Source organism: Chiloscyllium plagiosum, chromosome 15 (assembly GCF_004010195.1).
Source record: "Chiloscyllium plagiosum isolate BGI_BamShark_2017 chromosome 15, ASM401019v2, whole genome shotgun sequence".
Classification (NCBI taxonomy): domain Eukaryota; kingdom Metazoa; phylum Chordata; class Chondrichthyes; order Orectolobiformes; family Hemiscylliidae; genus Chiloscyllium; species Chiloscyllium plagiosum.
Genome location: NC_057724.1, coordinates 60,960,377 through 60,976,211, shown reverse-complemented (window position 1 = coordinate 60,976,211; position 15,835 = coordinate 60,960,377).

Sequence of the window (15,835 nt, the reverse complement as noted above, 5' to 3'; positions counted from 1 at the left end):
AGCTCTACCCTCTCCCTGATCATCCTCTTATTCCTCACATATGAGTAAAATGCCTTTGGGTTCTCCCTAATCCTTCTTGCCAAGCCTTTTTCATGCTCCCTCCTGGCTCTCCTCAGTCCATTTCTGAGCTCCTTTCTAGCAAGCCTGTAATCCTCTAAAGCTGTGCTAGATCCTTGCTTCCTCCACCTGATGTAAGCTGCCTTCTTCCTTTTGACGAGAAGTTCCTTTGTTCTCGTCATCCAAGGTTCCTTAATCTTACCCCTTCTTACCTGTCTCAGAGGAACAAATTCATGCATCACTTGCAACAACTGCTTCTTAAACAGTCTCCACATATCAGCTGTGCCCTTTCTGTGGAACAATTGCTCCCAGTCTGTACTTTCCAACTCCTGTCTGATAGCGTCATAATTTCCTTTTCGCCAATTAAATATCTTCCCTCGGTAACTGCTCCTTTCACTCTCCAAGGCTATGCTAAATGTGAGGCAGTTGTAATCACCAAAGTGGTCTCCCACCGCAAGATCTGACATATGTCCTGGCTCATTGCCGAGCACCAAATTCAAAATGGCCTCTCCCCTCGCCGGTTTGTCGACATACTGAGTAAGGAAACTCTCCTAAACACACCTGACAAAAACGGCTCCTGTCGATATTGGGAAAGTTGAAATCACCCATAACAACAACCCTGCTACTTCTGCATTTTTCCAGAATCTGCCCGCCTATGAGATTGTCAATCTCTCTACTGATATTAGGTGGTCTGTAGAAAATCCCCAATGCGGTGGCTGTTCCCTTGCCGTTCCTAACTTCCACCCATACTGACTCAGTAGACAAACCTTCCTCAACAACTCTGATTAGCAATGCTACACCCCCTCCTCTTTTTCCACCCTCCCTGTTCTTTTTAAACGTTCTATACCCTGGAACATCAAGCAATCATTCCTGCCCCTGTGAAACCCACATCTCCGTTATGTCCACAACATCGTAGCCCCAAGTACTGATCCATGCTCTAAGTTCGTCACTCTTATTTCGGACACTCCTTGCATTAAAGCAGACACACTTTAACTGATCCCTTTGTTTCATCGCATGAGAAACCTTCCTGATAGATTCAATACATCCTGTCACTATCCCTTCTGCAACTGACCCCCTCTCAGACATGTGGCTCTGATTCCTACCCCCCTGCCAAACTAGTTTAAACCCTCCTGAATCACACTAGCAAATGTCCCACCCAGGACATTTGTGTCCCTCCAGTTCAGGTGCAACCCGTCCTTAATGTACAGGTCCCACCTTCTCCAGAATATATCCCAATGGTCTAGGTATCTGAAACCCTCCCTCCTGCACCAGCCTAGCAGCTACATGTTAAGCTGCATTCGCTGACTGTTCCTCACCTCGCTGTCTCGTGGCACCGGTCGCAAAACTGAGATCACTACTCTACTCATTCTGCTCTTCAGCTTCCAACCTAACTCTCTGTAGTCACTTTTCAGATCCTCAATCCCCTTCCTGGCTATATCATTGGTGCCAATATGTACCACAATTTCTGGCTGCTCACCTTCCCCCTTCAGAATCTTGTAAACCCGATCGGCAACATCCCGGGAACCGGGAAGGCAACATACCTTTCAGGATTCCTGTTCCTGACCACAAAATCTCCTGTCAGTCCGTCTAACTATTGAGTCCCCTACCACTAGCACTTTTATATTTCCCCCCCTTCCCTTCTGAGCCACAGTGTCAGGCTCAGTGCCAGAGACCTGACAACTATGGCTTTCCCCTGGTAGGCTGTCCCCACCAGCAGTATCCAAAACGGTATACTTATTGCTGAGGGGAACGGTCACAGGGGATCCCTGCTCTGAATGTCGGTTCCCTTTCCACCCCCTGACAGTAACCCAACTGTCCTTATCCTGTGTCTGGGGAGTGACCACCTCCCTGTACATCATCTCAATTTCCCCCTCAGCCTCCCGGATGATCCTTAGTTCATCCAGCTCCAGCTCCAGTTCCCTAACTCGGTTTTCGAGGAGGTGGAGTTGGGTGCACTTCCCGCAGACGTGGTTGGCAGAGACATGTGAAGTGTCTCTCACCTGCCACATTCTGCAGGAGAAACATGCAACTGCCCTAACATCCATATCTAGCTATTCTGAAAGCCTGCACAGAACTAAACAAAGGAAGAGAAGGAAAAAAAGAGAAACCTGAAAACTTACCTGGTTTACAGACTCTTAGTAAGGTTAGAGGAGATGGGTCGGAGGGAGGCCCTACGATGTAGGGTCTCGGGTTTAGATCTCACCCACTTAAAACCTTCCCAGAAGTCCTTTGCTCCTCCCTTGCACCTCTCGGCAATGGTAAGTAGTAAAGGATAAAAGGACAGGTAACAAGTTTCTCAAACTAAAATAAGATGGCATCAGAAATGGCTAAAGGTGTCCTACAGTTAGGAGAGGTACCTCTGTTAGACTTACAGGAATTTACAAAAGCCAGACTGACTTAATTGGCAAAATAAATTAGAGGTAGAATTGCCCGCTCGAACCAAGAGGAAAAGTTAATTAAAATATTGACAATGAGTCTGAAACTGGTAGACATACAAGAGATACACAAGGAAGGAGAGGAGTGAGTCACTTGAGTTGTCAAAGACGCACTTACAGTGAAAGCAATTTGAACATAAAAAGAATTGAGGCAACTTGAGCTATAAGAGGAATTTTTAAAAAGCAGATGATTGAGAGACTTGAACTTGAGGAAAAAGAGAGAGATTTAGGAGGCTGGAACTAGGCATTCAAGAGAGAGAAAGTGATAAAGAAAGTGAAAAGGATAATAAAAGAGAATTGAGGAAGGAATCCAGATTTAGGAGAATTGAGATCAAAAAGCAGAACACAGATACAGCAGAAGGCCTTAATGATGAAAAACTTAGTCACAGTCTAAAGTCCATTGGGAAATATTTATGTTTGTACAGATACTGCTAAAATATGAGGAAAAAGATGAGGAGGCATTCTTCACGTCTCTAATAAAATAGTGAAACAAATGAAATAACTGAAGGAAAACTTGACATCGCCTATGCAGCGCAAGTTGACAAGTGGAGCCAAGAAATCTCAGCAAGTCTGGCAGCACCTGTGGAGAGAAGTGAGATTGAACGTTCCAGATTCAGTTCCTTCAGAACTGATGGTAGCTTGGAAAAGGATGATATTTGTGCAGAAGATGGGGTGGAGGGATGGGGAAGAGTAAATGATAGGGGAAATAGAGCCCAAACAGAGGAAAAATAGTTGGACAGACAAAGGAGTAGGTAAATGTCAGACTGGTGGATTGACTATCTGTGAATGGGGACTATTAGTGGCTGAAAATGGGTTGTGTTTGGTAGATGACAAGGTTACGAGAAAAGACATGGGAAAAGATGCCTTCAGCCCTAAAATTGTTGAATTCAATAAGAAAGCCAGAAGGCTGCAGAGTTCTGAAGCAGAAAATGAGGTGCTGTTCTTCCAGCTTGCACTGAGCTTCACTGGAGCACTGAAGCAAGCCTGAGACAGAGATGTTGGCAAGAGAACAGGGTGGTGTGTCAAAGTGGAAGGCAACTGGAAGCTCAGGGTCTTTGACCCTGCACTCCTCAGGGAGTGTAAAGCAATCACCTAGTGTGCGCTTTGTTTTCCTAATGTAGAGGAGACCATATTGTGAGGAGCAATACAGTAAACTAGATTGAGTGCAAGTAGAGCATTGCTTCATTTGGAGGGTGTGGTTGGGTTCCTGAACAGTGAGGAGGGACAAAGTAAATGGGCAAGTGTTACATCTTCTGTGATTGTAGGGAAAGGTGGCGTGGGACTGTGGGGGAGGTTTTGGGAGTGAAACCAGTGGACCAGGATTTCACAGAGGGAACAATCCCTGTAGAAGGCTAACAAGGGAGGGGAGGGAAATACGTGAATGACCTGTATTGAATTTGAAAGGAGAAAGCAAAGTAGTTTTAACAGATGGATATGGGCATTAAATACAATTTAAGCACATTCACAGAGAAATTATTTTCTGAGGAGAATTTAAAAACTCACTAACTTTGGTAAGAAGAACCCATGTAAGACCAGAGTGTTCCAACTGCTATACGGCCAGCAGAAATGGCTGACAATTATGAGCTGATCAACAAAATAAAGCCTTTTCTTTATCACCCCCATGAAATTGAGATTGATAGAAGGTAGGAAAATGAAAGGAAGCCAAATAACCAGGGTAAGGAAAGTACTGCAGGGCATGCCCCAAAAATCCCTTCCTCCTCAAACTAGAAATCAAGGTGCTGAGGATTGAGATAAAAATCAAAGGCCAAAATATTTCTATTGTACCAGAATGAATACCATCATCCCACCACCTCTAGTTGGCCTCTCCTATCAGTGGACAGGGTATACTTAGGGTTGATAATAGTCATGTTGGGAGATTATCTGTAAGTAGAATTCCATTGTTATACTCAATGTCAAGTTGTTGTTCAACAGGTCTGTGGGCCAGCTCTCCTAATATTGACACAAGCCCCTGGATGTTGGTAAAGGAAGACTTTGCAGGGTTGAGAGGACTTAGTTTGATATTGTTATTTGTGGTTCCATGGTTGATGTAAAGTGTTCTGTCTGCTATCATTTCTTTCTTTGGGATTTTATAGTGATTTGATACAACTGAATGGCTTGTAAGACCATTTCAAAATAGATTTAAGAGTCAAACAATATTACTGTGGACCTGGAGGCACATGCAAGCCAGTCCAGATAAGGCTGGCAGATTTCCTTCCTTAATGGATATCAATGAACTAGATCGTTTGTTAAGACAATTGACAGTGATTATCTGATTGCCACTAGGCTCCCCTTTAATTTCATGTTTTATTGATTTCAAATTTCACATCCACTTAAGTATGATTTGAATTATGTCCTTAGAACATCAGCTTGGGCTGCTGGATTATTGGTGCAATTACATTACCACAACGATTAGGAGGTAATAAAATTACCTTTTCTTTAACTCAAGGAACCTTACAATTGGCTCCTTAATCCTTACAGTGCGGAATATGTATTATTATTTTTGAAATCCAGATATTTAACATCAGAGTCAATTGGATTATTATCGGTTCTCTGGAAGCATTTCTTTTAATAAAGGTCAGAATATATATTTGGAACAGTGATCTCAGTAAGTTTATTCCAAGAAAGATTTTCAATGAATGAATGAAAGTAGTTTTTGGAACTCAGCACCTTGGAAGAACTCCTAAATTATAAATGAACATAGAACATAGACCATTGAATATAGAACAGTACACGCCCTTTAGCCTTCGATGCTGTGCCAACCTTTTATCCTACTCTAAGATCAATCTAACCTACCCACCCTTCATTTTACTATCATCCATGTACCTATCCAAGAGTCATTTAAATGTCCCTAACATATCTGACTCTACTACCACTGCTGGCCGTGCATTCCACGCACCCACCACTCACTGTGTAAAGAACCCACCTCTGATACCTCCCCTAAACCTTTGTCCAATCACCTTAAAACTCTGCCCCCTCATCCCCTCATGATACCCAGGCTTTTTCCTGTCCGGGACAAGGAGACACAGCGGAGGTAATGTGGAGACCAGGAGAATGCCGGGAAGGGAAGGACTGAGTATATATTTAGGCAGCGGCTAAACCTGAGATACTATATGTGTAGTATCTCCCTCCCATCCCCCCTTCCTCTAACCAGAAGAAAAAGACTCTGTAAGGTAAGGTTTTTATTTTTTCTTCTTTTTTCTTTTTAAGTGCATTGTTTGGTTTTAGTTAGTTGATACAAAGCTAAGCTTACAATGGCAGGGGACCTCAGACGCTCCTGACTCTTACACTTGCAAGAAGTGTGTCCAGCTGCAGCTCTTGATTGACCTCATGACGGCTCTGGAGCTGCGGATGGACTCACTGTGGAGCATCCGCGATGCTGAGAAGGTCGTGGATAGCACTATTAGTGAACTAGTCACACTGCAGGTTAAAATTGCTGAGGGAGACAGTGAATAGGTGAACAAACGGCAGAAAAAGAGTAGGAAGGCAATGCTGGTGTCTGCTGCGGTCATCTCCCTCCAAAACAGGTCTATCATTTTGGATACTGTTGGGGGAGATGGCTCACCAGGGGAAGGTAGCAGTTGCCAGGTTCATGGCACAGTGGCGGGCTCTACTGTTCAGAAGGGCGGGAAAAAGACTTGTAGGGCCATAGTCATAGGGGATTCTATTGTAAGGGGAGTAGATAGGCAGTTCTGTAGCCGAAAGCGTGACTCCCGAATGGTATGTTGCCTCCCAGGTACTCGGGTCAGGGATGTCACCGATTGGCTGCAGAGCACTCTGAAAGGGGAGGTTTAACAGCCAGTTGTCTTGGTGCATATAGCACCAACGATATAAGTAAAAAACGAGAAGAGGTCCTGAAAGCAGAATTCAGGGAGCTAGGAGAGAAGTTAAAAAGAAGGACCTTAAAGGTAATGATCTCGGGATTACTACCAGTGCCACATGCTAGCCAGCGTAGAAATGAAATAATAGGCAGGGTGAATATGTGGCTTGAGGTATGGTGTTGGAAGGAGGGGTTCAGATTTGTTGGACATTGGGATTGGTTCTGGGGAAGGTGAGACTATTACAAAGTAGATGGTCTACATCTGAACCAGACTGGAACCAATGTCCTTGGGGGAGTTTTTGCTACTGCTGTTGGGGAGGTTTTAAACTAATATGGCAGGGGGCTAGGAACCAGAAGAGAAAACAAGTAGGCAGCGAGTTGGAAACTGGAGACTGTAAGAATCACGAAGATAGCATTAATAAGGGGAAGAGTAGGCAGAGAGCAGATGAACATAAAAGAACTGGTGGCCTGAAGTGCATATACTTTAATGCAAGGAGTATAGTGGGTAAGACAAATGAATTGGTGCCTGGGAGTATGACATTATTGCCATCACAGAGACACGGGTTGAAGGGATGGCATGATTGGCAACTAAATGTTCGTGCATATACTTTAATGCAAGGAGTATAGTGGGTAAGACAAATGAATTGGTGCCTGGGAGTATGACATTATTGCCATCACAGAGACACGGTTGAAGGGATGGCATGATTGGCAACTAAATGTTCCAGGATATAGACGCCTCAGACAGGACAAGGTGGGAAGTAAAATGGAGGGTGAGTTGCATTGCTGGTCAGGGATGATATCATGGCTGTGCTAAAGTAGGACACTATGGAGGACTTGAGTAGTGAGGCATTACGGGTGGAGCTGAGAAATAAGAAGGGTGCAGTTACATTGTTGGGGCTGTATTACAGGTCTTCCACCAGTGAGCGTGAGGTAGAAGAACAAATAGGTAAACAGATTATGGAATGATGTAGAGGCAATAGCGTAGTGGTGATGGGAGATTTTAATTTTCCCAACATTGACTTGGATACACTTAGCGTCAGAGGTCTGGATGGGGTAGAATTTGTAAGGAGTATCCAGGAGAGTTTTCTACAGCAATATGTCAATAGTCCGACAAGGGAAGGGGCCAAATTGAACCTGGTGTTAGGGAATGAGCCAGGGCAGGTGATAGAAGTTGCGGTGGGGGATTTCTTTGGGAACAGTGACCACAATTCTGTAAGTTTTAGAATACTCATAGACAAAGATGAGAGTAGTCCTCAGAGAAGGATACTAAAATGGGCCAAGGCCAGTGATATCAAAATTAGGCAGGAGCTGGGATACGTGGTTTGGACACAGCTATTTGAAGGCAAGTCCACATTGATATGTGGGAGGTTTTCAAAGATAGGTTCAAGGTAGTGCAGGATAGGTATGTCTCTTTGAAAATATGAGATAGGAAAGGCAAGATTCATGAACCATGGATGACAGGAGAAATTGTACGACTAGCCAAGAGGAAAAGCGAAGCGTACATTAGGTCCAGGCAGCTAAGAACAGAACGGGCCCTGGAGGAATATCGGAAGAGTAGGACCAGTCTTAAACAAGGAATCAAGCGGGCTAAAAGGGGTCATGAAATAGCTTTAGCAAGCAGAATTAAGGTGCCTTTTATTCTTATATAAGAAGCAAGCGGGTAACTAGAGAAAGGATTGGTCCACTAAAGGATATGGAAGGAAGGCTGTATGTGACAGAATGAGTGAGATTCTGAATGATTACTTTGCATCAGTGGTCACTGAGGAGAGGGACATGATGAATGTTGAGACCAGAGATAGAAGTTTGATAACTCTGTATCACGTTGACATAAGTAGGGAAGATGTGCTGGGTAGGCTAGAGGTTATTAAGGTGGACAAATCCCCAGGACTGGATGGGATCTATCCCAGGTTGCTGAGGGAGGTGAGAGGAAATAGCTGGGACACTGACAGATATCTTTATGGCATCCTAAATCCCCAGGACTGGATGGGATCTATCCCAGGTTGCTGAGGGAGGTGAGAGAGGAAATAGCTGGGACACTGACAGATATCTTTATGGCATCCTTAAACACAGGTAAGGTGCCAGAGGACTGGAGGTTTGCACATGTTGTCCCCCTGTACAAGAAGGGTAGTAGGGATATTCCAGGTAACTACAGACCAGTGAGCCTGACGTCAGTGATGGAAAATTAAGTGGAGAAGGTACTGAGGGATAGGATCTATTTATATTTAGAAAATAATGGGCTTATTAGTGATAGGTAACATGGTTTTGTGCGGGGAAGATCGTGCCTTACCAACTTAATAGAGTCCTTTGAGGAAGTGACCAAGTTGATAGATGAAGGAAGGGCTGTGGATGTCATATACATGGACTTTAGAAAGGCATTTGATTAGTTTCCCCATGGTAAACTAATAGAGAAAGTGAAGTCACATGGTGTGCAGGGTGTTCTAGCTAGATGGATAAAGAACTGGTTGAGCAACAGGAGACAGAGAGTAGTAGTTGAAGGGAGTTTCTCGAAATGGAGAAAGGTGACCAGTGATGTTCCACAGGAGTCAATGTTGGGGCCACCGTTGTTTGTAATATACATAAATGATCTAGAAGAGGGCACTGTTGGTATGATCAGCAAGTTTGCACATGACATGAAGATTGGTGGAGTAGCAGAAAGCATAGGGGACTGTCAAAGAATACAGGAGATTATAGATAGACTGGGCGGAAAAGTAGCAGATGGAGTTCAATCCAGGCAAATGTGAGGTGATGCATTTTGGCAAGTGTAATTGTAGAGCAAATTATACAGTAAACAATAGAGCCTTGGGAAAAGTTGATGAGCAGAGAGATCTGGGAGTGCAGGTCCATTGTACCCTGAAAGTTGCTGCACAGGTGGGTAGAGTGGTCAAGATGACATATGGTATGCTTGTCTTCATCGGACGGGGTATTGAGTATAAGAGCTGGCAGGTCATGTTAAAATTGTACACGTCTTTGGTTCGGCCGCATTTGGAATATTGTGTACAGTTCTGGTCATCACATTACCAAAAGGATGTGGACACTTTGGAGAGGGTGCAGAGAAAGTTTACGAGGGTGTTGTCTAGTATGGAAGGTGCTAGCTATGAATAGAGGTGGAGTAGGTTAGGTTTGTTTTCATTTGAAAAAAGGAGATTGAGGGGGGACCTGATTGAGGTTTACAAAATCATGAAGGGTATAGACAGGGTGGATAGAGACAAGCTTTTTCCCAGGGTTAAGGATTCAATAACAAGAGGTCACGCTTTCAAGGTGAGAGGTGGAAAGTTTAAGGGGGATACGCACGGCAAGTAATTTACACAGAGGGTGATGGGTGTCTGGAACGTGTTGCCAGCAGAGGTGGTAGAGGCAGGCACAGTAGATTCAGTTAAGATGCGTCTGGACAGATTCATAAGTTGGTGGGGAACAGAGGGATACAGATGCTTAGGAATTGGGTGACAGGTTTACATAGTAGATGTGGATCGGCTCAAGCTGGGCCTGTCCCTGGGCTGTAAATTTTCTTTGTTCTTTGACAGCCATTTCTGCAGTGGGAAAAAGTCTCTGGGTATCCACTCTATCTATGCTTCTCATCAACTTGTACCCCTCTACCAATTCACCTCTCATCCTTCTTCGCTCCAATGAGAAAAAGCCTTAGTTTCCTCAACCTTTCTTCTCTAAACTTCCACATCCTCCTTATAATAAGGTGACTAGAACTGAACACAATATTCCAAGTGTGGTCTAACTGGGGCACCAAAGAGCTGCAGCATAACCTCACGGCTCTTAAACTCAATCTCCACTGATGAAGGCCAACACACCATATGCCTTCTTAACAACCCTGTCAATGAGGTGGCAACCTTGAGGGATCTATGCACATGGACCCGAAGTTCCTTCACACTGCCAAGAATCCTGCCTTTAACCCTGTAAGCTGCATTCAAATTTGATCTTCCAAAATGAATCACTTCACACTTTTCCAGGTTGAGCTCCATCTGCCATTTATCAGCCCAGTGTTGCGTCCTGTCAATGTCCCATTGCAACCTACAACAGTCCTCCCCACTATCCACAGCTCCACCAACGTTTGTGTCATTGGCAAAATTACTAACCCACCTTTCACTTCCTCATCCAAGTCATTTATAAAAATCACAAAGAGTAGAGGTCCCAGAACAGATTCCTGTGGAACACCACTGGTCACTGAGCTCCAGGCTGAATACTTTCCATCTACTACCACTCTGTTCTGTGAGGAAGTTTAGACAATTGATAGAGCAAAGTTGCAGTCAGTATGATGGGTTGAAGAGTGTCAGGAATAAGGGTTATGAATTACAGTAAAGGTAATTACCAGATAAAAGCAAGAGAAACAAGAATGAATTACTGGTAGTAAATTTTATTTATACATACCAGTATGAAAATTTAACGTCAAACATTCATTGAAATCCTGCAAAATCACACTGTTCAACGTAGTCATGGCCTGGTATAATGGCTCACTTAATATTAAACATTTATTAAATTCTGAATGTGTAAGCATCTTGAACTTTCCTGCCCAATTCTTCCGTTTCTCTCCCATTTATTCTCATTATGTTAAGAACCTCAGCAACATTAACAAATTTGCCAAAGAATTAAAGATATATGTAGCTAATATATCTCACTTTTATTCCGATATAATGGCACAAAAAATGGTTACCTTTTTAACAATATTAACTTTTGGATGTGTAGTGAACAAAGTGTAATAAGTACCATAGACTGAGTCCCGGTCTGAATGAATAAATGAATCAAAATGTGCTGTGTTAACCAAGTGGACTCAGGAGAGGGAGGGAAGGAGGGATGCATGGACGGAACAGTAAACAGAGTGATGAGTAGAGTTAACGGTATGAATGAATGAATGCGATTTAGTTTAAGTGGGTTAATGGGAACATGCAGTTTTTTTGTAAGAGGTGTATAATGCGATATAGTAGGTTCAATGTTCACACAAGATATATGGAAATACATGATTCTTTGGCCAAAAATAAGGGATCAACTTTTACATGAGATTGACTTTTACTTGAGTATATATGATATCTTACATAATTTGGAGATGCCGGTGTTGGACTGGGGTGTACAAAGTTAAAAATCACACAACACCAGGTTATAGTCTAACAGGTTTAATTGGAAGCACTAGCATTTAGAGCGACGCTCCTTCATCAGGTGGTTGATGGAGCGGCGCTCCGAAAGCTAGTGTTTCCAATTAAACCTGTTAGACTATAACCTGGTGTTGTGTGATTTTTAACTCGGTATCTTACATGTAATTGATTAGATTGATAGACTCAGTTTTGTTAATTTGTGAATGTCACCTTTATCATTTTATATCAGAGCATCAGAATTTATTTTTTCTACACTAAACCTTTCAATCCATTGATTTTATTGGCATTTCATTTCTACCCCAACTAACTGCAAACTCATAACCTTTGTAGAAAATCAGTAAGGAGATTTCAACTCATGATCTATTTTTGGAGAAAATGCTATTAACAAGGTTGTTACATTAAATGAATTGTATAATGTCTGGCAGGCATTCATCAGCCTTAAAGGGTAATGATTGTTTTCCACAGTTGAGCTGGTTTCTTCCCCTTATGTCACTGTTAGATGAGTTGCTAGATAGCTGGAATATTATTTCCAAGTTAGTAAGATATATGTAAGTATTAACTCCAGGCAGAAAGTTGCTGGAAAATACCCAATTTATCACCCCTGAAATATCCATGGAAATTAAGAAGAGCATTAACCAGTTCCACGTCTGAAATGAGCTCAATAAGGCAGTCTTGCATTTGTCATCAGTTGAAAGTCAAGCAGCCAGACTGCCAGCACTCAGGTACATAGGGTAGAGGCAGTGGCCAATTGTGACACTCTGTGGCAAAAATTCAGAACTTCCTTTATATAATCTGAAGGAACAGTTATTTTTGAGGTCTTCATTAGGAGGTTTCACTGGTAGCAGTGGCCACAGCAGTAAGAAATTACATTGGGCTGCTTCTATTCAATGATTTGCCCATCACAGTTCTACAGCCCAGCCAAGGAGTTATTTTGCTGCCAGCCAGACACTCTCTGGCTTGCTGGATTTTGTACCAGCCTGCATTTGACAAGCTACATTGAGATGGCCATTTGGACTTTGTAACAGAAACTGGAGCCAAGAGCTGTGTATGAACAGAGCTTTGGCTGACAACAGTAACTGATGGGCCTGAGAACTAGTGACCACTTGTTGATGACAAATGCTTATTTAGATGAGACCCAACCTCATAATGTCTTGTGTCCATTTGCTACAAAGCTGGTTTGTTTTATTAATGCATCAATCAACAGTCAATATACACTTCCTGAGTCATGAAAAATCCCTTAAGAATGTAGGAGAATGTTGATAGTAATAGCCAACATCCATCAGAATTTATTAAATGATTGCAATTGATGTGAATACAATTAAAAAGATGTCACTGATGATATAGTGGTAAATGGAAAACACGTGTCCTGCTGAAATTTAGGCAGAATCCTCTGGCAACCTGAACAATATGGGCTGTGGTGAGAAATGTGGCAGACTTAAACAACTGAACATCGGGAACAACTCACTGCATCTTTTAACAAGGTTCCAGGCATTGAGGCAAGATTCCTACTCAGCAGTAATGAGGTGCTTAATATGGATGGTTATTGCTCGTTAAGGACTTGATTAAGTACAATCTTGCTTCAATAAAATGCAGTTTTCTATCGCACCCACTCACCAAACTAGGTGCTGAGAATTCTTCACATAGAAGTCAGAGCAGGTACCTTCAGTGGACCACTTTCTCCAAAGAGCCTCCACGTTGGAGAACGGGCATCAATGTCTCAGGATATGCTGCACGGGCACCAGCCACACACATCCAACCTTAAGATCATTTAAGTCTGATATACGTCAGCCTCTAACAACCCTTATGGTACAGCTCATCCACTTACATTGTGCTTCTGAATGTCATTGCTGTACTTCATAGCACTTTGCAACAGCAACTGTCTTGTATTACTGCTGCACAGACACTGGACTCAGAGTATTGCACCTAGCTCATGGTCTGGACCAGGCTGCATCACCAACCTGTTCACCGTTCTCTTAGCATTCATTCATTTTGTGCCTATCTGGATCTCACAGAATCTCTGCCTTATCTTGCTTTCTTGCACCTTGCCACCTCAGCCAGTGATGCCAGGCTTACAGTACAGCTGTATTACGTAAAGACAGTATCTATCCATTTCATTTTCTGCTTTTTTGATTGTGGGCTGAAATTGAGAAAATAACTATTTTAAAAGTCAAAAATTGTTAAAAGGTCTCTGCATTTTTTAAAAGCAAGTAACCTGACACTCAGGGTAGATACTGTTTGTACAGCTGCTTCTTCAAGCAGTAGTGGGAGCCTAGTTTACAGATGAGCTGGAGACAAGGCTGATGTATCAATGGAGCTTTTGCTGGCAAAATGTAGCTGATTGACCTGTGGACTAGTGGCCTGTTATTGATGACAAAGGTTTTCTGCTTGCTGCCAACTATTCTGTGATTTGTGCTCAGGTGGTTGAACAGCTTGTGGATGTGAATATTTTGTTAGAAGCAATTGGAACACTATAAATTCAGAAAATGTCTTTTTTTCCACAGTGATACAATGTTTCAAGCTAGAAGATAGCCAGTTTATTCCTTCTTTCCAATTGCTATAAGAAGTGACCATTAATTAATAAGTCAGAGACCTTTATAAGTATGAAGTAGTCACCCTTCTGCAAAGAGGTGAAAGTATTTGGAGAAGGAAGATCACAAAGCAGCATCACCACAAACCCTGTGGACAGGGATCACCAAATAATCTTCCCAGTCTTCCTGCCCATAACACCCGTGTTTTTTTTCCTATCTGGTGGTGTATGGGGCATAGTTCATTAGGGGGTTAAAGTTCATATTTGTTTACCCCTGTAGTGAGAATCAATTTATTTGTAATAAAATCATTCTTGTTAAGTACAGTATACTACAAAACTTGACTCTTGCTTTCTATCAACATGAATCTGAAAGACAGGTAAATTAGGGAATTCTGTGAACTGATTAATTTTTTTTAAAACTTTTGTGACTCTAGGAATAGCGGGGTTTGTTACCAGAATGCTATCCCAGTGAGGTATAATAATTGCTGTGCAATTTAGTACACACACACACACACACACAACCATAACAATCTTCTTGACTCTGTGTGTGTGTGTGTCAGTAGTCCTCAGTCAACTCGAGAATATTGCCTTTGGTCAAGGCATCCCAACAGGGTCAGTCAAGCCTGGCCTCCAATACCACTCCCAATGTCTTGGACATGGTCAATCTGGAACTTGGAGTGGTCAGAATCAAGATGCTTTCCACAAAGGGTGAGGAGTTAAATGTTGAATGGCTCACCAGACCTCTTGATTCATTCTGCCTTATTGTGCCTACTTTCCTCCTAGATTGAGAGAGGGAGAGATTGACAGAGAGATCGAGAGAGAGAGAAAGATTAAGGGGAATGAAAATTGGAAGCACAGTTGTAACTTTTGGTGCAGGTGGGGAGGTGTTCTGGGCAAGTGAGTAGGCAATGCAGAGAGTAGAAAGATTTAGTGGTGTTGGGGTGGGGCTGGATGACAGCAAAGCTATTGCAGGCAATAGTGAGAGTGATAAGGCTTGGTGCTAATTTGGAAGTGGGTAGAGTAGCAGAGATATAGCGAATGAGAGTTTTGGAAAGAGGTTGGGGGCATACATACTGTTTTTGCACTGGACTGGAAAAGTCATTGGCCTTCTTTCTACATTGCTGTGCATTCTTACAGATGGCTGAGACTTTAACACAGATGGTAATCTTGGCCGTGGTGAGTTGATCAGAGTATGGCAAACAGTAAAACGGAGCCAGCGCATGGGCATGGTAGGTAGTGAATGAAGTGAATTTGATAAGATGTGAAAACTTGCTCTGCTTCACAGAGAGAAATCTTCTGTGATAGTCAAAAAAACTGACACAGAAGCCAAAGAAAAATTTAGCCCTTCATCTATTTTTGAATACGTGCTGTATGAGGAAATGAAACCAAGTGCAATTGGGTTTTTTGTGGTAATGTTTCACATTCCTTTCACTCGGCTGACAATACTTATTTCATAACACAAGCTCTGAAAGATTAGAGAAATATTGCATTTCTAGCCTTCCATTATCCTGGAATGGAATTCTAACTATGTGTTTCAATACACTTGATCTCCCTTCCAACTATCCCAATCACATGAAATTGAACTTCTCAAATGGAAAGCTATAATTTTATCATGAGCATTTAGCAATTCAGGCATTTTGATGAGCTTCATCTGTGATGGACTGTCTGATCACTCTTTCAGTTCATCTCTCAAAATACCTGCTTCAAATTATTCATGTTCCTCAACACTACCTCAATTCTCCCTCCATGACCAGATTGGTCTCATAACACTATGTCAACTTCATTTGTTTGGATAGCTGCTCATTATTTTGGGACCAAAATAAGTATATTTCCATAACTTATTGACAGTGTCACGGTTGCATGTAGAGACTAAATATCTTTTTAAAAAGATGCAATTCTAAAA